The 22,593-nt window shown below is 46.3% G+C and overlaps 1 protein-coding gene and 1 long non-coding RNA gene across 6 annotated transcripts in view; one reads left to right on the plus strand and one right to left on the minus strand.

Moving 5' to 3' along the window:
- The window catches only part of ahctf1 (AT hook containing transcription factor 1), a 131,527-nt gene extending 124,954 nt beyond the window's left edge, over window positions 1-6,573 (minus strand). For 4 of the 5 annotated variants that reach the window (XM_069930874.1, XM_069930876.1, XM_069930875.1 and 1 more), the window contains exon 1: window positions 6,305-6,573. The gene's annotated coding sequence lies outside the window, so the exon portion shown is untranslated. Of the gene's footprint in view, window positions 1-5,906; window positions 5,960-6,304 lie in introns of all 5 variants that reach the window. The other variant, XM_069930873.1, reaches the window with a different exon arrangement.
- On the plus strand, window positions 6,213-8,387 carry LOC138760372 (uncharacterized). Its single transcript, XR_011355568.1, has 2 exons — window positions 6,213-6,732; window positions 8,014-8,387. It is a non-coding gene; the product is annotated as an uncharacterized lncRNA (long non-coding RNA).
- Window positions 8,388-22,593: the final 14,206 nt, after the last annotated feature.

The raw sequence follows: 22,593 nt of genomic DNA on the forward strand, positions 1-22,593 counted from the left end.
ATGAGCCCGGCAGCACTCGCTTATGAGCCCGGCAGCACTCGCTTATGAGCCCGGCAGCACTCGCTTATGAGCCCGGCAGCACTCGCTTATGAGCCCGGCAGCACTCGCTTATGAGCCCGGCAGCACTCGCTTATGAGCCCGGCAGCACTCGCTTATGAGCCCGGCAGCACTCGCTTATGAGCCCGGCAGCACTCGCTTATGAGCCCGGCAGCACTCGCTTATGAGCCCGGCAGCACTCGCTTATGAGCCCGGCAGCACTCGCTTATGAGCCCGGCAGCACTCGCTTATGAGCCCGGCAGCACTCGCTTATGAGCCCGGCAGCACTCGCTTATGAGCCCGGCAGCACTCGCTTATGAGCCCGGCAGCACTCGCTTATGAGCCCGGCAGCACTCGCTTATGAGCCCGGCAGCACTCGCTTATGAGCCCGGCAGCACTCGCTTATGAGCCCGGCAGCACTCGCTTATGAGCCCGGCAGCACTCGCTTATGAGCCCGGCAGCACTCGCTTATGAGCCCGGCAGCACTCGCTTATGAGCCCGGCAGCACTCGCTTATGAGCCCGGCAGCACTCGCTTATGAGCCCGGCAGCACTCGCTTATGAGCCCGGCAGCACTCGCTTATGAGCCCGGCAGCACTCGCTTATGAGCCCGGCAGCACTCGCTTATGAGCCCGGCAGCACTCGCTTATGAGCCCGGCAGCACTCGCTTATGAGCCCGGCAGCACTCGCTTATGAGCCCGGCAGCACTCGCTTATGAGCCCGGCAGCACTCGCTTATGAGCCCGGCAGCACTCGCTTATGAGCCCGGCAGCACTCGCTTATGAGCCCGGCAGCACTCGCTTATGAGCCCGGCAGCACTCGCTTATGAGCCCGGCAGCACTCGCTTATGAGCCCGGCAGCACTCGCTTATGAGCCCGGCAGCACTCGCTTATGAGCCCGGCAGCACTCGCTTATGAGCCCGGCAGCACTCGCTTATGAGCCCGGCAGCACTCGCTTATGAGCCCGGCAGCACTCGCTTATGAGCCCGGCAGCACTCGCTTATGAGCCCGGCAGCACTCGCTTATGAGCCCGGCACCACTCGCTTATGAGCCCGGCACCACTCGCTTATGAGCCCGGCACCACTCGCTTATGAGCCCGGCACCACTCGCTTATGAGCCCGGCACCACTCGCTTATGAGCCCGGCACCACTCGCTTATGAGCCCGGCACCACTCGCTTATGAGCCCGGCACCACTCGCTTATGAGCCCGGCACCACTCGCTTATGAGCCCGGCACCACTCGCTTATGAGCCCGGCACCACTCGCTTATGAGCCCGGCACCACTCGCTTATGAGCCCGGCACCACTCGCTTATGAGCCCGGCACCACTCGCTTATGAGCCCGGCACCACTCGCTTATGAGCCCGGCACCACTCGCTTATGAGCCCGGCACCACTCGCTTATGAGCCCGGCACCACTCGCTTATGAGCCCGGCACCACTCGCTTATGAGCCCGGCACCACTCGCTTATGAGCCCGGCACCACTCGCTTATGAGCCCGGCACCACTCGCTTATGAGCCCGGCACCACTCGCTTATGAGCCCGGCACCACTCGCTTATGAGCCCGGCACCACTCGCTTATGAGCCCGGCACCACTCGCTTATGAGCCCGGCACCACTCGCTTATGAGCCCGGCACCACTCGCTTATGAGCCCGGCACCACTCGCTTATGAGCCCGGCACCACTCGCTTATGAGCCCGGCACCACTCGCTTATGAGCCCGGCACCACTCGCTTATGAGCCCGGCACCACTCGCTTATGAGCCCGGCACCACTCGCTTATGAGCCCGGCACCACTCGCTTATGAGCCCGGCACCACTCGCTTATGAGCCCGGCACCACTCGCTTATGAGCCCGGCACCACTCGCTTATGAGCCCGGCACCACTCGCTTATGAGCCCGGCACCACTCGCTTATGAGCCCGGCACCACTCGCTTATGAGCCCGGCACCACTCGCTTATGAGCCCGGCACCACTCGCTTATGAGCCCGGCACCACTCGCTTATGAGCCCGGCACCACTCGCTTATGAGCCCGGCACCACTCGCTTATGAGCCCGGCACCACTCGCTTATGAGCCCGGCACCACTCGCTTATGAGCCCGGCACCACTCGCTTATGAGCCCGGCACCACTCGCTTATGAGCCCGGCCACACAGAGCAAGTAGAGCAGTGGGTTAAGCACACATCCTTGAGGTATACCTTTGTTGATTGTCTGTGAGGAGACAACGTCGTTTCTGATCCTTAATGACTGTGGTCTTCTGATGACAAAGTCTAGGATTCAGTTGCAGGAGGCCAGGTTTTTGAGTTTGTTGACCAGTGCAGAGGACTAAAATCTGAGCTGCAGACAAAGAGGAGTAGCCGAAGCAAGCGTTGCTCTTGACTAGGTGATCCTGAGATGAGTGGAGAGCCAGTGATTTACATCTTCTGTTGAGCTATTGTGACAGTATGCAATTGCAGTGGGTCCATATCTTTATTTAGTAACGAGTCATTTTTGGCCATGACAAACCAACCTCTCAAAAGTATTTCATTACAGTGGATGTGAATGTTACTGGGCACCATTGAGGCAGCTCACACTGCTCTGTTTAGGTACCGGCATGATTAAATGCCTTTTGAAGTAGGTGGGAACCTCCAGGAGGTTGAGAATTTCTGTAGTACCTGCCACAGTACTCTGCCAGGTACACCATTAGGGCTTGACGCCATGCAAGGGCTCATCCTCGAAGGATTTTCTGATGTTTCCCTCGGAGAAATATCACAGGGTTGTCAGCTTCTGCAAGGATTCACATTGGCACCATAGAGTTCTCCTTTTCAAAGTGAAAAAAAGTGTTCAGCTCATCGAGTAGTGAAGCATCACAGTCATTTATTCTGTAATGACCTGCAATCCCTGCCTTAGCTGGTGAATACTGGACTGTCTCTAGCTTCCCTTGGAATTGCCTCTTTACAACTGAGATGGCAGTTGAGATAGGTCGTACCTGGATCACCGGTCTTAAATGCCCTTGACTTCTTGATTCAATCACGGCTTCTGGTTGGGGTGCGTGGCATGCCACAGACTTGATAAAGTCTGTGACAGGAATGGCATAGTCTTTCAAGTTTGAGGACAAGTCCTTGACTGACCATTTCTAGCCATGGATGCTGTCTGATCTGACTTACTGAGTTCCTCCAACAATTCTGTTTGCTATTAAATGTGCTGTTCATTTAGCCTCAAATCATTAATTATGTCTGTATCATTATGGAGGACTTTAACGTGCTCATCTACAAATGGCATATTGAAAACCATTAGGAAACATACTGCCAGAAAACAAAAGAACACACAATCCAGAATAACAATATACTAAAACTGTACTTTTTGAATTAATCCATTTTCTGTGGAATTAAAAAGCAAGCTTTGAAACTTTTTCCTACAGGAGAAATAAAACAAAAATTATTCACATGGCGGGGTAGCACATAGAGGGATCGCAGTCATTGAGATGAAAAAAACAACTCAATTTCTTGAATATTGACAACATTTCTGTTTTTACTCAGATTATCCAAAACGGTCAGGACCGGGCCTACTTTGGATAAACCATATTTTCGGATAACCGGTCATTTTTGAAAAACAGCCCAGTGGCAACAGCAAAGCACTTTTAACAGTGTTTAAACAACAAGGAAGGCTTTTTAAGCATGAAATAATTCTCACCAAAAAACAAACTGAACAAGATAAATTCAACGCCAAAAACTCAAAATGCGACTCAAAAGTTTTTCCAAAATTCCAAAAAAATTTTCAACCTGTGACATCAGTTCGACTCTGAAAAAAGAAATGGATAACTGAGAATTTCTGATTGCTTCAGATATACTCATTTATCCAAATTTTTTGAGGCAAAATGACATCATTTCAGTTTTGAAATTTTTTGGATAAATGAGGATTTCTGATGATTCTGTTGATCTACAGGAAACTCTCCTTTAACAAAGATTTGGTTTCTTGTTCAAGAGTACAAGCAATCGATTCCTTCAATCAAACTACAGAGTATTGCATCTCCAAATAAGACTGGGTGGGTTCAACTCCCTGTGGGCTTTGCCACCATAAAGATTGAAGAGGCTTACTTCCTACATGGAGCATCCAATGGATTATCCAACACACAACTTAATGTAGCCAATTTTGTCATTCTTATAGTCTCAAAGCCTTTTGTTTCTTTCTAAATTGCAGACCCAACCAGTCCTCCACCACCACTCTCCTTCACCTGGCATAACTTATTCTCACCCTCAATAACTTTTCCGAGTCAAACAGGTAGCCATGGGTCCCAGCTATCCTTTCCTTTTTGTTGGTTAGGTGGAGCAATACATGCCACTAGCCTACATTGGAAAGGCTACACAACTCTTCCTCCACTACATAGACAAATACATTGTTGCTGCCTAATGAACCCGAGAGGAGCCGTCAACTTTATCCACTTTGCCAACCTACCAACATTCAGTTACCTTGACTTCATCTTTTCACACTGTTTTCTCTACCGGGAGGGGGGGGGGGTGGGTGAAGATTCTATTATTTTCTCTCAATTCCTCTGCCTCCATTGCACCTGCTCTAAGAATGAGGTCTTCAATTCCAGAACATCCGAGATAGTCTCCTTCTTCAAAAGACTACTGCCATCAAGTCTGTCCATACCTGCATCTCCATTTCTCATACATCTGGCCTAACCCCAACTGCCCCTAAACACAACAAGGACAGAATTTCCCTCATCCTCACCCAACACCTCGACTGCCTTTGCAGGTTCTGCCACTTTCAATCTGATCCCACCACCAGACACATCTTCCCTTTTCCTCCCCATCTACCTTCCATAGGGACAGCTTCCTCCGTGTCTTCTTTGTCTACTCATCCCTTCCCTTTAATCACCCACTTAGTTCCTACCATAAGACAGCAGGAATTGCGATACTGGCGTCCACACCTTCTCCCTCACCACACTCAGGGGCTCAAACAGTTTTTCAAAGTCAAGCAAGTTCACATGCATCTGCCAGGGTCATCTAACTCATCCAGTACTCCTGTTATAGCCTCCTCTACATCAGAGGGACTGGACAGACTGAGAGTTAGTTTCATTGAGCACCTTCGGTGGGGATCAACCATTTCAATTTTGCTCCTCACTCCCATGCCAACATGTCTGTCCATGGTTTCATGCCCTGCCAAAATGAGGCCACCCACAAATAGGATGAACAATATCTAATACTCTGTCTGGGCACTCTCCAACCAAATGACATTAACATCAACTTCTCCATTTTCCATTAGGTACCCCCCACCCCCCATACTCTTTCACTTTCCTGACCAATCTGTCTCCTTTCCCCCAGCTCTTCACACCCCTCTCTTTCAGAGAGCCATGCCCCCACCCCCCCATCACTCCCCAGTTTTTTTTCTTTTCCCCCTCCCAAACTGGCACAGGGCACAAGAAAACAGGGAGACCACCTCCATTTGAGGAGAAGCAGTGATGACCCACTGAAAAGTGACGAGAGCAGCAAACCAATGAAGGGCTCGGAGGCTGAAGAACACACGGGCTGTTGGCGACTTGTGACAAGGGAACCCACACAGCTTATGGACTCCTGGCGACTGCAGTCAAGGGACTCACTCCAGACTGCAGAAGACTAGTTGAAGGGCCACCAGGTATTGGAATAGAGATGCGAGAGGGTACAACAGGCTTCCTGATTGTGTCAGAGGTGAGCATCTGGAACTTGGGCTGCTGATGGTTTGGACTGAGGGCTGTGTGACTCCAGAGCCCTCAGGAGGTGAATCCACAAACAGTGATTCTAGGCTTTCTCTGACTGAGAGGTGCTGGGCAACTTTTGCCGATGGCAAATCTTTGTCTTACAGTCTATTAAAAGTAATTTCATGCAATATCACATTTTCAGACAAATAAACTAGAATCACTTCTGACCTTTTGCCTGTGCTCCGACTCTTGCCCCTCCCCCATCGCTTTTTTTCAGGCGCCTGAAGAGATCAGGTAGGAAATGCTGAGTTTCTCCAGCATTTTTGAGTACTGCAGACTTTCACGTCAAAAAGACAACGTTTGCACCCAAGAAAATCTTGCAGGCACATTCTTTCCTCGTTCTCCAGGTGGAGAACCACGTTCCTCCCCCCCCCCCCCCCCCTTCCATTCGAGGCCTACCTCACACGGAGTCAACCCCCATCCCCACCTCACGTCTGCCGCCCAGCCTCGCCAACTCAGAGTAACCCCGGGGGGGGAAGCACCGACATCGGCCTCCTCCTCTCCCCGCAACGTCATCTTAGCCCCAGACCGAATCGGGTCCCGGGCGGACGCCCGCTAACTCCTACCTGCTTGCAATCGGGGTGCAGCAGCACCGCCACCCCCACAGGATGGTCAGGTCCAGGGCCCCGGCCCCGATCCGCGACTCGCTCCTTTCGGCAGCGCACGCAGTGACTCGGGCTCGCTCACCCGCCCGGGCGAGGTGCTTGGTTGGGGGGGGTTGTTTTTCCCCACCCACCCCCCTCCCTCCCTTTTGTGTCCCTCCCGCTCCTTTCCTTTCACTTCAACGCCAGCGCCATTTCTCCGCTGGAGCTGCGCACTCCGCTCCGACCCTCCCGTCCGGCCACCAACTCTCGCGAGATCTCGCGCGCGCGCCCCCCCCCCCCCCACCCGGGGCAGAGCGGGAATCCCTCGCGCTTTCCAAGCCGCGGCCGTTTGATTCCAGCAGGACGTGACCTCATTCAAACTCGCAGCGAGGAGCCGGTCGCCGCAGAATGTGAGTTCTTGGTTGAGAAGAAACTGGTCTCTCTCTTCCCTTCCCCCCCCCCCCCCCAACTATTTGTACAAAGTTCAGCCCATCTGAAGAAGGGGAAGCAGGGAAGGGGGGAAGATGGGGGGGGGGAGAGGGGGGAAGGGGAGGGGAGAGAGGGGGGAAGGTAGGGGGAGGGGAGGAGGGGGGAGGGGAGAGAGGGGAAGGGGAGGGGAGAGAGGGGGGAGGGGAGAGAGGGGGGAGGGGAGGGAGGGGGGAGGGAGGAGGGGGGAGGGGGGGAGGGGGAGGGGGGAGGGGAGGGAGGGGGAGGGAGGGGGAGGGGGGGGGGAGGGAGGGGGGAGGGGGGGGGAGGGAGGGGGGAGGGAGGGGGGAGGGGGGGGGGAGGGGGGGGAGGGGAGGGGGGAGGGGAGGGGGGAGAGGGGGGAGGGGAGGGGGGAGGGGAGGGGGGGAGGGGGGAGGGGAGGGGGGAGGGGGGAGGGGAGGGGGGGAGGGGAGGGGGGGAGGGTGGAAGGTAGGGGGAGGGGAGGGGGGGAGGGGAGGGTGGAAGGTAGGGGGAGGGGAGAGGGGGAAGGTAGGGGGGAGATGAGGGGAGAAAGGGAAGGGGAGAGGGGTGGAAGGTAGGGGAGAGGGGGGAGATGAGAGGGGGAAGGGGAAGAGATGGGGAAGGGGGAAGAGATGGGGGAAGGTAGGGGAGAGGGGGAAGGGGAAGAGATGGGGGAGGGGGAGGGGGGAAGGGAGGGGGAGGGGGGAAGGGAGGGGGGAGGGGAGGGGGGAGGGGGAGGGGGGAGGGGAGGGGGGGAGGGGAGGGGGGAGGGGAGGGGGGAGGGTGGAAGGTAGGGGGAGGGGAGGGGGGGAGGGGAGGGTGGAAGGTAGGGGGAGGGGAGAGGGGGAAGGTAGGGGGGAGATGAGGGGAGAAAGGGAAGGGGAGAGGGGTGGAAGGTAGGGGAGAGGGGGGAGATGAGAGGGGGAAGGGGAAGAGATGGGGAAGGGGGAAGAGATGGGGGAAGGTAGGGGAGAGGGGGAAGGGGAAGAGATGGGGGGGAGGGGGAAGAGATGGGGGGAAGGGAGGGGGAGGGGGGAAGGGAGGGGGAGGGGGGAAGGGAGGGGGAGGGGGGAAGGAGGGGGAGGGGGGAAGGGAGGGGGAGGGGGGAAGGGGAGGGGGAGGGGGGAAGGGAGGGGGAGATGAGGGGGAAGTGGGAGAGGGGGGAAAGGTAGAGGGAAGATGAGGGGGGAAGAGGGAGAGGGGGGAAAGGGACACTTATTTGAGTAGTTTTTTTGAAACCACAGTTGCAACTGAAGAGATTTCTGTAAAAACCACAGAAGTAAAACATGAAAATCTGTAGTTGAAGTAAAAACACATCGTTGGAGAAACTCATCAGGTTGAACAGCGTCCTTTCGGTACCTTGCCATTCAGCCTTGGGAGATCCTTTGTATAGCAAAGGTGAAATAACATAGCCAACGTTTCAGGCTTCAGCCCTTGGTCAAAGTAGGGGGCATAAAATGTCGGCAGGCGTCAGAACAAAGGATTGGGGTGTGGTCCGGCTTTTGAGCCCTCTGCCCTCCATCTGGTGCCACCTCAAGCCGGGCGTTAAGTTGTTCTCCATTTGACCCCACACCACAAAATAAGTGGCAGAATAAAAAGCACTGACCTGTTAAATGTGGCATGCGCGGCTATGTTTTTCTCTCGTGATGAGGGGGAAGTGTTACAGCAGCGCACAAAATGGCGACTGGAGCATGAGCAATGGCGGGGGGGGGCGCGGGGAAGACGAGAGCAGGTCAGCAGAAGCCCGAAAAGTCGCTGTTAATACCATCTGGCTGGAGAGTGCCCGATACTAAATTAGACATTGTTTCCCAAATTTACCATTGATCTTGGTGGGATAGTGTTACACATGTGAGTATGGGAGTGTGACACAGCTTCTAGGAGGTCTCCGTGTGACAGAGTATTTTAGTGGTGGTTTGGGAGGAATTGTTAGAGCAGCTTGCACACGCACATTTTAAAACACAGAATATTTGCAGGAGGCAACAAAGTATAACAAAGTATCGACAGCAGCTTGCCTGGGAGAGCATGTGATCTTTGCAGATAGGCCAGAACAGTTTTGCTCAGAGAGAGGGAGGGTGTGAAACAGAGAGGAGAGACACGGAAATCAGTTCCTGAAGGACAAGCTGGCAAACTTTGGAAGGGTGCCTGGTCAAAGGAGGAGATTTGCGGTCTGAACGGTCTGAAAGAAAGGGGATCATCTGGAGAACCCTGAAGGGGGCAAGTTTCGAAGCAAGACTGATTGAGAAGGAATCGGTTGCGGATGTCCTGGAAAAGGAATCTCTCTCTGAAAACCAGCAAAAACCCTCCTGAGTGGTGACCATTTGAGAATAATATCCTTACATTTAGATGAGGGATGTTTTTCATCAACTTGAAAGAGCAGAGTCTTCATTTCACGTCTGAAACCTAAATCCTATCCAGTCAAGTTTATTATCATCTGATTACACAGTGTTCTCTGGTCCTTAGTGCAGATACACAAGCAGACACAATACACATGCAGGACAAGCATTTCATGTATGCAAATACAAAAATATTTCCTGAATATGAGAGTCTCAGATTGTTAGTGTGAGCAGTTCTATTGGCCTGTGATTGTACAAGTACAACCTGACGAAACATTGTTCTCTGATCCTTGGTGCAAAAACATGTAGATACACAACCAGATATAACTCACATACAGACAATTAATATATATGCAGGACAAGTACAGTATTATATTTATATAAATAAATAAATTTTGTTTTGTGCAAATGAGTGTCTCGGATGGTTAGTGTGAGCAGTTCCTTTGGTCGTTCAGCATTCTCACTGCCAATGGGAAGAAGCTGTACCTTAGCCTGGTGGTGCTGGCTCTGATACTCGCGTATCTATTCCCTGATGAGAGCAACTGAAAGATGCTGTGTGCAGGGTGAAAGGGGTCCTCACTGATTTTGTGCACCCTCTTCACCCCAGTAGATCACATTGATGGGGGGGGAGGAGGTGGACACCAGTGATCCTTTCTGCCATTTCTCTGTAACAACCATACCACACTGTGATAAATTTATAGATAGTTGACATAATGGTGGCTGGTAACCTTGCCCACTTCAGTCTTCTCAGAAAGAGCAGTCACTGTTGTGCCTTCCTGGCCAGTGAGGAGATATTAAGTGTCCATGATAGATCACTAGTTAAGTGAACTCCAAGGAACTTGGTGCTCTCCACTCTCACTTCTGCAGAGTTGTTGATGTGTAGTGGAGGGTGATCATTCCTGGTCCCCCTGAAGTCCGCAATCATTTTCGTCTTGTCTGCATTGAGACTCGGGTCGTTACTTTCACGCCATTTCACGAGATTTTCCAGTTCTTTATAGTGCAACTCATTGATGTTGCTATGGAAACCAACTACTGTTGTGTCATCTGCAAACTTGCTGACACTGTTGGAGCTAGATGTGATGATGCTTTTTTTTTAATTTTTGTATCAATACAAAGTATAAATTCAATAATATAGTAACTTAATAAACCATACAAAATTATACAATAATTTTCTGGAAATTGGTCTTGATTCACAATACCCATCTCAAACAATAGCCCCTTACCGGGAATTTATCAGGAATTTAATGGATCACCTGCCAGTGTGAACACTACAAAACCCAGTAGGGCGGGTTGCAAATCAACCCAAGACTGATACAACCCAGGAGGTTGTATCAGAGCTGAGCCGTTTGGACTGGGCTCCAATGTGTGCGGGCCACCCGCTATTACCAGTAGCATTAGTGACATCAACAATTGAGCCTTTGTTTCTCTTACTTTTTTCACAGTAATCATTGTGTAACAGGTAGATTTTCAGTTGTACGTGTTGACAAAAAAATTTAATGGTTTATTTGCTGAGTCATTATGTGTTGCAGACACTGCATGAGCAAAACCAAGGAGCAGCAGGCACACTTTTGATCAACTAATTTTTAAAGTAACTTTTGTATTAATCTGCTCTTACAAGTTTTAACTTTTTTAATTTAGACATACAGCACGGTAACAAGGCCCTTTTGGCCCACGAGCCCATGCTGCCAAATTACACCCAATTAGCCTACAACCCCCATTTTGTTTTAGACATACAGCACAGTAACAAGACCCTTTTTGGCCCTCAAACATGTGCTGTCCAAATACAACCAATTAACTTACAACCACCACTCCCCTTCCCCCCCCCCAACTATATGTTTTTTGAAGGGTGGGAAGAAACTGGAGTACCCAGAAGAAACCTACGCAGACATGAGGAGAACGCACAAACTCCTTACAGACAGCGCAAATTCAAACCAAGGTTGCTGGCATTGTAACAGCATTGCACTAGCCGCCACACTAACTGTGCCGCCCTCAAGTTGCACAGTTGGCTTTATAAATCCATGTATTTTTCTTTTTCTTTGTGAAAATATAATTCCATCAATCCTAATTACATCATTAAGGAGAAATAAGCACTGTCTTAAATTAGTACTTATTATTTTCATAATTAAAGATTTTTTTGCCAAATTGGTCCCCTGCTTGAAAATTATCTTGGTACATGTGACGATATACAATTTAATTTGGCCACTGGCACGTGCACCAAGAGATAGTTTTAGAGATAGCTTCGTTGAATGAAGTATGAACTCATGACTGACTGACATGACGATTTTAATCTAAATCAAAACAAATGTCCACATTTGCCTAGAAATAGACAACAAAAAGGGGAGGAGTCACGTGATGGAGTAGTGGCCGGACGGTGAACTCCAGCCCTCTCCAGAAAAGTCGGGAAAAACAAGAGAAAACACAAAGGCACAGAAATAAAAGTTACAGAAAAGTGAGTATAAAGGTGGAAAGAAGATGGCGACAAAAAAAGAAAAGTCGAAAGCAACGGTAAGAAGAGAGGAAGAGAAGACAAAGGAGGAAAAAGGTGAAGGCCTTACCTGTCCGAAGAGGCCCGCTGCGGAGAGAGAAACCCGCTCCCTCAGGTCGGTAAATAATGGACTACAAAAATGGCTCGCAGAGCCGAACAAAAGTGCGCAACCGCGCATGCGCGAAGTTTCGCGCATGCGCGATGCGAATGAAGAAAAACACACCGACGGGAGGGGGGACCAGCTGGGGAGTCGATCTCCACAGCCGGCAACGACAGCTGCAGAACACCTGCAGCAAGAAGAGACCACAGAAGACAATAGAAACAAGATAGAAGAGGAGGAAAGGGCAGCAAAGAAACAACAGATGGCCAACCCAGAGGAAGAAGAAGAGGAAGAGTATGGTGAAATAGAAGAAGAAAAGAGAGGCAAGGTAAAGGATATACTTGCTCTTATTAGAGGATACATGGAATCATTTAGAGAATGGCAAACACAGGAATTTAAGGATTTAAGAAAAAGAATAAACAACACAGAAGAGAAAATAAATAAAATGGAGATGACCTTAACAGAAATGGGAAAGAAAATGGACAAGATGGAAGAGCGGGCAGTAGCAGCAGAAATGGAGGTAGAAGACTTAAAAAAGAAATTGGAGGAATCTAATAAAAAAACTAAAGAGACACAAGAACTACTAGCTCAAAAAATAGATACAATGGAAAACCATAACAGAAGAAATAACATAAAGATAGTGGGCCTTAAGGAAGATGAAGAAGGCAAGAATATGAGGGAGTTTATAAAAGAGTGGATCCCTAAGACCCTAGGATGTCCAGAACTACAGCATGAAATGGAAATAGAAAGGGCACATAGAGTATTGGCCTCTAAACCACAACCACAACAAAAACCAAGATCTATTGTAGTAAAATTCCTAAGATATACTACAAGAGAAAAGGTACTGGAGAAGACAATGGAAAAAGTAAGAGAGGGCAACAAACCACTGGAGTATAAAGGACAAAAAATCTTCATTTATCCAGATATAAGTTTTGAACTCCTAAAGAAGAGAAAAGAGTTCAATACAGCAAAGGCGATTTTATGGAAGAAAGGGTATAAATTTATACTAAAGCATCCAGCGGTATTGAAAATATTTATTCCAGGACAACAAAACAGACTATTCGCGGATCCAGAAGAAGCACGAAAATTTGCAGAACAATTACAAAAATAGACTGAGGGAGGAAGACGGGTAATGAGAGTTAAAATGATCACGACTGATATGTATGTGGGTAAAGACAAAAATAGACTGAGGGATGAAGACGGGTAATGAGAGTAAAAATGATCACGATTGATATGTATGCAGGTAAAGAGGTATAAGAGTGAATAGAGACAATGAGCATACATGAATGTATCTGTACTTAGAGGAAAATATGGATAGTATAGACAAGAATTAATAAGGGAAGGTAATGGAATAGAGAGAATAAGGAGGGAATTAAAAGAGGGACCTTTGTGACATATGAAAAGTGAAATCTTTTCTGGGGGAGGCGGGGTGGGGGGAAATAGCGGTCACTGCAAAATCAGTTGACGCTTGCGAGTGGATTCGCAAATCCAAATGGAGAGGGGAGATGTGGTTGTCCGACAAGGGATAAAGGACAACTCAGGAGGTGAAGGGGAGATTGGGGATAAATAAGATAGAAATAGGAGAATAAGGAAAATGTTAGATGTTGTAGGAATGTTGTCTTATAAAGAGTTGAAAATAAGAAAACAGAAATGGAAAAGGAGGAAAGGTAATGATGGAAAAACGGAAAGAGAAGATAAACAAAATATAAAAGGGCTACGCTGAACTATATGTCTTTAAATATTAATGGAATACATAACCAAATTAAAAGGAAGAAACTACCAAATTTAAATGAATAAATGTATTCCATTAGAAAAAATAACATATTGGTTAAGAAATAACATTGAAATATTCGAACAAGTATAGGAGCCTTACATTAAATACAATAGCGAAAACCTACCGGGGACAAACATTACCTAAGTTGATGGAAGGAGAAGGAAAGAAAAGAATGGACTCAGTAGAATTTCTGGTGTAATTTGGTTGAATGACAACATTGTCTGACTGGCTTAATGCAACCTAGATTGTATACCTAAAATGGATGAGAGGGGGGGGTGGGGGGGTGGTTTGGGAGGAAAGGGGGGGGGGGGGAGAAAAAGTCACTGTATATGTGTGAAAAGAAATAGTGTATATCATGGCTAATGTGATTTATGGTGTGAAAAATAAAAAAAATTTAAAAAAAAAAAAAAAAAAAAAAAAAGAAATAGACAACAAAATGAAATTAGGCCCAAGGTATTTGAATTGGATTATCTCATACCATCAAAAAAAATAGTATTTTAATATTTAATGAATACTCAAAATCAATGATTTAATGTTGATTGAAACAATTTAAAAAAAAATTGGCTATCTGCTGGAAATACTCAACAGATCAAACAGCATCTATGAAGAGAGAAACAAAGCTAATGTTTTGGCTCAAAACATTTTGGCTTACCAGATGCTGTATGATCAAAGTTTTTCCGGCAATGATTGTTGATTTTATTGATGGATTACAATTTACCAACTAGCAGTTATTTACATTTTCAAAGGGCAAATCTGAAAACGTGATCTTGTTTTGCTTGTCCAATACTTTATTCAATTTTTTGTTATTCTCAATATCAAAATTTAATTTTCAGATTACTTCAAACGCTTTTACTCGTGAATAAGAAAAACTCAATAAATTTGTGTATCAAATATTTTCATCAATATTAAAGTAATAGAAACTATAAAAATGTTTTGTAGAACTTTTAAATGCTTTCAAGCATAATTAATTTGCACTACCTTTATGTCCTCGTTTAATTTAAATTACTATTATGAACTAAAAATACTGCAAGCACACAACTTGTGCAGCGAAGCAAAGAAACAATGAAAAGGAGTAGTTAGTTGGAAGTATGAAAATCTGGAAGAGGTTTCTGTGGCAGAGAAATGTGAGGAAAAAGGATTCAGGCTAGGGATCACTAAAATGATTGTAACAATGGGGGCGACTTACAATCGGGATCCAACAGTGTTCAAATACTGTCTCCTGGTATGCCAAGGGTTGAGTCTTCTTGCCCCCAACCCCCCCTCTCCCTTATGAGTATTTCATTGCCCGTATATGGTTACATTTGTGACTCAATTCACTTCAGTTGTCATGCTTTAGGTCATTTTTAAACTTTGGTGGCACCTGAAGCCTTCATTATCAAACAAATTACAGCCAGTGGAATTTTCTCAAACTTACCAAGATTTTTTTTCTATTATTTGAAATGTATTTCGTATTCTCTGCAAACTTTCCGTAAAGAGTCCTGTAATTTCAAAAAGAGCAACTTAAAGGGAAATAAATTCATTTATTTTCCTTAAAGCCTCTATATACTATGTTACAATCGAGAGAGCACATGGCACAATAATTAAAGCAGTAGTTACATTGTACCACCAATCCTACATTTGGATTATCTTTTTTAAAAAAAAGTACAATTGTTCAATTTATTTGTTATCTGATTGAACAAGTACAACCCAATGAAACATTATTCTCCAGACCTCGATACAAAACATGCAAACACACAACCAGACATAACACACATACAGAGAAACAATACATATGCAGGACAAGTATTCATCTATACAAATAAATAAAAAATATTGCTTCATGAATATGAGAGTCTCAGATGGTTAGTGTGAGCAGTTCCTTTAGAAGTTCAGCGTTCTCACTGAGCATGGGATGAAGCGGTTTCTCAGCCTGGTGGTCCTGGCTCTGATCCTCCTCTATCTCTTTCCCAACAGGAGTAGCTGAAAGATGTGTGTGGGGTGGTAAGCCCTCTTCAAAGATCCCAGTAAATCATGTTGATGGGTGGGGATGAAGACCCCAGTGATCCTCTCTGCCACTCTTATGGTCCTGTGGCTTGACCTCCGATCCATCTCTCTACAGCAATGGTACCACACGGTGATGCAGCCAGCCAGGACACTCTCAGTAGAGCTCAGGATCAGAATTTATTCTCATGAGATGTGTTGTTTTGCAGCAGCAACAGAGAAGCTCCTGTAGAAGGTTGACATAATAGTGGCCGGTAGCCTTGTCCGCTTCAGTCTTCACAGGATGTGCAGTCGCTATTGTGCCTTCCTTACAAGTGAGGTGATGTTCAGTGTCCATGACAGGACACTAGTTAAGTGAACTCCAAGGAACTTAGTACTCTCCACTCTCTTCTACCGAGTTTTTGATGTGTAATGGAGGGTGGTCGTTTCTGGTCCTCCTGGAGTCCACAATCATTTCCTTCGTTTTGTTCCGTTGACATGCAGATTGGCTCTCTTGCACCTTTTCATGAGAATTTCCACCTCTTCTTTGAAATGAGACTCATTGGTATTGGTGATGAGGCCCAACTACTGTATTCATAATGTTGAGGTTTATCTGTATTACAGATCTTCTTAGTCCCTGGGTCTTGCCCAGGGATGATGGTGTGACTAGTGGCTTCACTGCAAAATGATCATGATTTTATTGCACCTATTCTTATTTGTAGCAGCTGAACTGATAGCTGTAATGAAAAAACTATAACGGTAAATTGATTCAAATAAATTAAGAGGGAATAAGTACACAAGGTAGTTAATAATATTCTCTAATTCTGGTGCAAATAAAATGACTTGCAACTGTGCAGACAGTCTGTTGGAGTAGTCTATGATTTGCAAACCAAGGGGAGGTTCAAGCGTCTGATAGCTGTTGGAAGGATTGTTTGTGGCCCCCAAATAGTAATGAAGATGTAGATGCAAATGCAGCATTTCCTCTAGTCACAGGGGTAGGGACCAAGGAAACAATGTGGATGGGGGAGCATCTACTGCATCCAGTTCTCCCATTGTGGCCTCCTCTCTATTGGAGAGAGTGGACGTAGACAGGGAGATGGTTTTGTTGAGCACCTTCACTTTGTCCACTGCAATAGTGGGCCAACAATTTCAATTCCACACCTCACTCCCACGCCGACATCTCTACGGCTCCACGCACTGACAAACTGAGACCACATTCAAATTGTCAATCAGGGCACTCTTCAACTGGATGGTATTCACATCTACTTCTCTGGTTGCAGTTAGGCCCCTTCCCTGTCTCTCTTTCTCCCTCACTCTCTCTTTCCCTATCCCTCTATCCTCTTGCTCTCCACCCACTTTCCCTCTCCATTTAGAACTATCCTCACCCCCATCACTTCCCAGCTATTTTCTCTTCTGGCCTCCCACTTATATTCACCTATGACCTCTTGCCTATAGGCCTGTGCTTCTTCCCCTGCTCGCCCTTCCCCCCACCCCCACCCCACTGTTTTATTTAGGCACCTGCATGCTTTTTGCTCATACCCTGATGAAAGGCCCAAAAAGTCAGTTATGCATCTTTACCATAAAGAACACTGTGACCTGCTGAGTTTATCCAGCACTTTTGTACATTAAACTACAATATAGACTTTATTGTTTACCTAACAATTCTGGCCTCCTTTCAATGCTGAATCAGTTTAAACCTTCCCCAGCAAACCACTAAACTTTTGAACCCACTCTATTTCAAGTGCAAACTGCCTTATCTGTACAGGCCCAAACTTCCCATATCATGGTATGTATTGTTAGGTCTGCATTGTTCATGAATGAGTGAGACAAACACCAGACTGAGTCGAAATCAGGGTTCTTTGTTCTTTATTACCGGATTGTAACACTTGCGACTAACAAAGTTAGTCGGAGAATGCATTCTGCCGTTATCAGCAAAATGGTGATTTTTTATACCCTTGGATATGTGCTTAGAACATCATCATATCATTACTTGTCCAATGACTAAAACTGTTGCTATCCTTTCCCTGCTAGCTTCCTGCCTCTCAATCCATCAATGTCTCTCTTAAACTGTTGCTATCCTTTCCCTGCTAGCTTCCTGCCTCTCAATCCATCAATGTCTCTCTTATCTTGTAAGTACAAGGATGCATTCTGTTACTCCTTAGTACTGGGTGACTCCTTCTCCGGTACAAGGACACCTCCCCTTCTTGTTACTGCCCTGTACAGGGTAACTCCCTACACATTCCCATCTCATGATGTTTTACCTTACAGTATGTCAAATTAGAATCAAAATTTATTGTCATGAACAAGTCACAAAATTTGGTGTTTTGCGGCAGCGTCGTAGTGCAAACCACTTTTACAACAATGAATATAAAAAATAATAGTGCACGAAAAGTAAGGCAGCGTCTTTGGTTCATTGATTATTCAGGAATCTGATGGCAGCGGGGAAGAAGCTGTCCTTGTGCCACTGAGTGCTCGCCTTTGGCTCCAGTACCTCCTTCCCAATGGTAGCAGAATGGCCTGGGTGGTGAGGGTCTTTGAGGATAGAAGCTGCTTTTTTAAGACACTGCCTCTTGTAGATGTCTTCAGTGGATTGAAGGCTGGTGCCTGCGATGTCGCAGGCTGAGTTAACAATCCTCTGGAGTTCATTCTTGTCCTGAGAGTTCGCACCTCCAACCCAGACAGTGATGCAGCCAGCCAGAATGCTCTCCGAGGACATGGAAGCTCCAGCGAACTTTCTCCGTGGACATGGAAGCTCCAGGAAGCTCAGAGATGTTGACACCCAGGAATTTGAAATTCTTGACCTTCCACTACTGAGCCCTCGATGAGGACTGGGTCGTATTCCCCTGATTTTCTCCTGAAATCCACAATCATCTTCATTTTGCTGACATTGAGCGCAAGATTGTTGGCATGACACCACTCAATGAGCTGATCTATCTCTCCTGTACGCTTTCTCATTGTCGTTTGTGATTCTGCCAACAACTGTGGTGTCATCAGCAAATTTGAAGATAGCATGGGAATTGTGCCTGGCTACACAGTCATAGATGCATAATGAATAGAGCAGTGGGCTAAGCACGTGTCCTTGGGGTGCGCCTCTGTTGATAATCAATGAGGAGGGGATATCGTTTCCAATTCGTACTGACTGTGATCTTCCAATGAAGAAGTCAAGGATCCAATTGCAGAGGCCTAGAGTTTGTAGCTTCTGGACCAGCTCTGCGGGAATAATGGTGTTGAAGACTGAGCTGTAGTCGATGAAGAGCAGTCATATGTATGAGTTGGAGTTTTCAAGGTGATCCAGAGCCAGTGATATTGGATCTGCTTGGAGCAATTGTGACTATAGGTGAATTACAGTGAGTCCAGTCCTTTGTTTAGGTCCATGTTAATTCTGGCCATGACCACCTCTCAAAGCATTTCATCACAGTAGAAGTTAGTACAACTGAGCGATAGTCATTGAGGCAGATCACACTACTCTTCTTGGGCACTGGGATGATTGATGCCCTTTTGAAATAGGTGGGAACCTCTGACTGCAGCAATGAGAGGTTGAAAATGTCCATGAACACTCCCACTAGTTCGTTGGCACAGATTTTCAGTACCTCAGGGTCTGACACCTTATGAGGATTCACCCTCTTGAATGATGTTCTGACGTCATCCTCAGCCTTTGCAGGGATTCTAGTAGGTACTGTTTGGTTCTCCTTCTCAAAGTGGGCATAGAAGGTGTTCAGCTCATCGGATAATGAAGCACTCCCTGCCATAGCTGGCATGTATCTCCGTCTCTAGCTTCCTCTGGAATTGTCATTTTGCTTCGGAGATGGCCTTTCACAGGTCATACCTGAACTTCTTGTAGAGATCTAGATCCTCTGCCTTAAACACCCTTGATCACACCCTCAGCAGGTTGTGAATCCTCTGAATCTTCCAGGGCTTCTGGTTGGGAAACACCCGGTATGTGCATGTGGGCACACACTCATCCATGCAGCTCTTGATGAAGTCGGTGACACATGTGGCATTTTCATTCAAGTCTATGGAAATCTATATATTCCAGTCCTGCAGACGCTCCTCCACCTTCCTCAACCATACTTTCGCCATCTTCACTACTGTTTCTATGGTCCTCAGTCTCTGCTTTTATGTCAGGAATAGAAGTACAGCCAGGTGATCAGGCTTACTGAAGTACGGTATGGCTAGGTAGGCATTCTTCATGGCTGTGTAGCAGTGGTCGAGTATGTTGGCTCCCCTGGTCTCGCAGGTGATATGTTGGTGGTAGTTTGTCATAGACTTCTTTTAGAATGTTCATTTATTCCCATGGCTATAGAAGATATGATACTGCAGGTCTCATAACTTCTACATACACTGAAAAACCATTACTTTTTAAACCAATAGTTTGACACATAATCCATAATATAATATGATCATTCTTTCAGATACTGATCAACAGTTTTTTACAGAACCCACACAAGGTAGCGGGAACAGACAACATACTTGTTCAAACTTGAAGGACTGCAGAGACCAACTGATGGAGGTCCTTACGGACAACTTCAACACATCACTGCAGCAATCCATGGGTTTCAAGACAGCCACTATCATCCCGGTACAAAAGAGGGCGACAGTAACAGGCCTCAATAACTACAGCCCCATGGCACTGACCTCCACCATTATGAAATCTTTTGAGCATCTGATGATAGAATGCATCTAAGTGCACTGCCCAGAGCGGGCATGTGAATTTTCCGCATTTCTGCAGTTTTCCACAGTTTTAAAATCCATTTTCCACCTATTTGAATGATTTCCACATTCAAGAGCGAGGCTAGGGGCCCATCGGTCTTCTCACTGTGACCTTCGAGCAGAGGTGCAGCAGACCTTGGGCTCCCAGCAGCAGCAGCAGGCCTCAGGCTCCTGGTGGCAGCTCGGATGGGGTGGACACCAGGTGGGGCAGGTCTGCGGCCAGGAGTTCGGATGGGGCAGGGGTGTGGTCCACGGTCGGGATCTTGGACAGGGCGGGCACCAGATGGGGGTGGGGCTCCGCGGTTGGGTGCTTAAATGGGTGGGGCTCCAACCAATGAATAATCCCAAGTAAGTTTTTCCATGGAGACTCTTGGCATCTTAAAATTCCATATAAATTGACTGACATGCTTGTTTAGTGGTTTTTTTTAAAAAAAACTTGTTGGTATAAGAATGGGCAAGGATTGAAAGAAATATTGCAGTCTTGGCATCACTTTCATCTGATCCTGCCCATCACAGTAGCCAAGTTTCTTCATAATCACATTGTTTTTAATTATATCATAAATTGAGACAAGTTGTACTATTTCTGTCATTGCATCCACAAAAAAAACATGTTTCAACTGTCACCAACATCCACAATTTTAAAAAAACAGGGGCAAATAATTTGATTTGGAATGTGATTTAACTGGAGATCCTGTCTTCTAGCTCCTTTCTTTTAAACAGGCAGAAAATCAAATTTGCTTTTCACTGGTAATCTGATTTTATATTCAAGTATCCAGAATGTGACTTTAATCCAAGAGTTTTGGGTTCAGAGGATTGAGCGTTAGTCATTGGTTTATGACTGACATCGAGGCAAACACAACCAAGGAATCCAAACCAAACAAGAAGCATGACCAACAAAATATAAAACAAACTTTCTCCCAGCAACTTTCAACTTCTCATTAAGGAGGTTCAGGTGAAGTAGGCATGAGGGGCCTCAACTGATGCCTTACCCACCCCGCCCACTGGAGGCCACAGCAAATTTAAGGGGGGGCGACAGACTGAAATCATAAAATGTTTTTTGTGTTTTTTTTAATGCAGTCAGTAGGAAAGAAGTACAGAAGACACTAACTAAACTTTATTGCTTCACAGGGAAGAGGGCCCATAAACCTTGAGCAGAGTCCTAGGGGGGGGCCATAGACAAAAAAAATGTTGAGAATGGCTGATTAAAATTATCTTAAATGTTTTTAGTTACTGAGTAAATTTAGTATTGAATACTAAAATAGGTAAAATATGCTGGTGAATAAATCACTGCTAATGGGTCTAAAATTAATGTAAATGCAAAGTGTACGGTTTAAGAATTGATATTTATTTCCATATTACAGATTTCATGTGAAATTCTTGAGAATGATCTTTCTGATGACTTTCAAATGAAGGAAGGTATCATGGCTTTCCTTGACTTGGGGTAATCAGCAAACTTATCCAGATAATATCTAAATATAATAAATATGATCTGAGCTCAAAGAAGAGTGGGAATCAACAAATTAAAGAAGACCAGTGAAGAAATCCTGGAACACCACTCAAGTAACGTTTAAATATATTTAACAATCAACACCATACAAAATGTCAAGAAACCCCTCCCTCCACCCCTCCCCTCTATATAAGCCCTATTAAACAGGAAAAAAACGAAGAAATAAAAGCATCCCATTTTCAGTGCGTACAGTAAATCACACGAAGACATGATAATAACACCGTTAAAATATTTACAGAGGTCGACTGGTAAGTCAGTAATGATATTAACCCTATGGTGGCGCCAGTGAGGTACCTATATGCTCTAAATAAGTCTGCCAGATTTTTAGGAAGGTGTTATATCCCTTCCTAAGATTATATGTAATCTTTTTCAAGTGGGATGCAGCTGTTCATCTCTGAAAACTACCTGTCCATGAGTAGATGGGAGTCAAACCTCCCATGTTACTGGGACACGCCTCCTGGCCACACATAAGGCAATTTCTATGAATTTAATTTGAGAATTAGTTAGCAGTCTACCAACACTGGTAAAGTTCCCCAGAAGATAAAGTTCTGAGACTACTGGGAAGGTGACTCCCATGATCTTGGTTAGGGTGCCACAAAGGCCGTACCAGAGGCATCTCATCTTCATGTAGAGCCTGGTAGAATGTTAGAAGGGACCAACCTTTATGCCGCACCTTAAACACATCTCTGGTATCTCAGATTTATATTGGTGTAATTTCTGTGGGGTGAGGTGCAGCTGATTGAGAAAATTATAGTTGACTAATCTATACCTGGCATTGATAGTTGCCAACAAATTACCCTGACATAGACCTAACCAAAGTTGTTCAATTGCTATGCCTAAGTCTGATTCCCATCTCACTCTAGATTTATGCAAACCTGGCTTTGGGCTCTCACTCATCAATAAAAAGTACATTCTAGAAATATATTTATACACATTTTCTTCATGGAGTACTGTCT

Source organism: Narcine bancroftii, chromosome 4, assembly GCF_036971445.1.
Source record: "Narcine bancroftii isolate sNarBan1 chromosome 4, sNarBan1.hap1, whole genome shotgun sequence".
In the NCBI taxonomy this organism is placed as follows: domain Eukaryota; kingdom Metazoa; phylum Chordata; class Chondrichthyes; order Torpediniformes; family Narcinidae; genus Narcine; species Narcine bancroftii.